Source organism: Phyllostomus hastatus, unplaced genomic scaffold (genome assembly GCF_019186645.2).
Source record: "Phyllostomus hastatus isolate PE091 unplaced genomic scaffold, TTU_PhHast_1.1 phas_scaffold_177, whole genome shotgun sequence".
In the NCBI taxonomy this organism is placed as follows: domain Eukaryota; kingdom Metazoa; phylum Chordata; class Mammalia; order Chiroptera; family Phyllostomidae; genus Phyllostomus; species Phyllostomus hastatus.
The window spans coordinates 221169-222610 of NW_025334012.1; positions in this window are offsets into that span (position 1 = coordinate 221169).

Consider the following 1442-nt stretch of genomic DNA (forward strand, 5'->3'; position numbering starts at 1 on the left):
GGAGTGATGAACTCACAATCCAATTTACAGATGATGTAGTGTAGAGCTGAATCCTGAAGCATATTTAATTTTCTTAAACAATGGCAATCCAATAAATTCAAAGAAAATTAATTTAAAATTTTTTAAATTAAAAAATATTTTTAAAATATAAAAATGGAACTGCCTTAAGACCCAGCGATTTCACTTCTGGAAATATATCTGGAGAAAACTAAAATGCTGATTTGAAAAAATACATGTACCTCTATGTTCATTGCAGAGTTATTTAAACAGCCAAGTTTTGGAAGTAGCTAAAGTATTTATCAGTAAGTGAGTGGATAAAAAAGTTGTGGTAGTGTACACAATGGAATACTACTCAGCCATAAAAGAGAAAGAAATCTTAACTTTTGCAATAGGTGGATGGACATCGAGGGTATTATGCCAAGTGAAATAAGCCAATCAGAGAAAGGCAAGTACCATACGATTTCACTTTTATCTGGAATCTAATGAACAAAATAAGGTAACAAACAAAAGAGAAACAGATTCATAGACACAGAGAACAGACTGACAAGTTGTCAGAGGAGAGAGAAGTTGGGGGAATGAGAGGAAAAAGTTAAGGGACTAACCAGTATAACTTTGTAGTTATGGGATAACAACAGAAATGTAGATTACAACACAGGAACTATGAGGTCTGTCCAGAAAGTATCTATCCATGTAATATGAAAAATAGGGGCATTTATTGAAGAAGATACAAGATACAAGAAACATTGTAGATAAGACAAAGACATCTAAATGCTCTTCAAAGTAAGCATCTTGGAACCTCACCCAGTGCTCCCAGTAACCATCAGCTGTCCCCTCATATTTTCCTGAGTCTCACCAAGGGTCTGAAACCCCTTCACTTTCAAAGGTGATTTTAGTTTTGGGAAAGCCAGAAGCTGCAAGCTGCCATATCTGGGTGGTAGGGCTGAGTCACTTGGGTGATTTAATGTTATGCAAAAAAAGCCTGCATGTGATTATATGCATGAACATGCATCATGTTTTGATGAAGCTGCCAATCACCAGTTGTCCATAATGGTGGTCATTTTAATCATATTGCATCTCTCAACCAATGAAGAATTTTAATGTAGTACTCTTTATTAATTGTTTGGCATGGAGGGGTATACTCATGATGAACAACACCTTCAAAATAAAAAAAAAAACACACACACACACAGTTTACATGGTCTTGATATTGCTGCAAATTTTCATCTCCTTCTTGGGCCAAGGAGAACCAAGAGACTTCCATTGGGATGTCTGAATCTCTGTGTCTGGATCATAGCTGTAGATCCATGATTCATCTCTGTTTATGCTTTTCTTGAGGAAATCTGGTTCATTGGTAGTGGTCTGAATCAAGTCCTCAGCAACTGCAGCACAATGTTCCTTTTGTTTTGATAGCAGAAGCCTTGCAACAAGTTTTGTCAAAACAT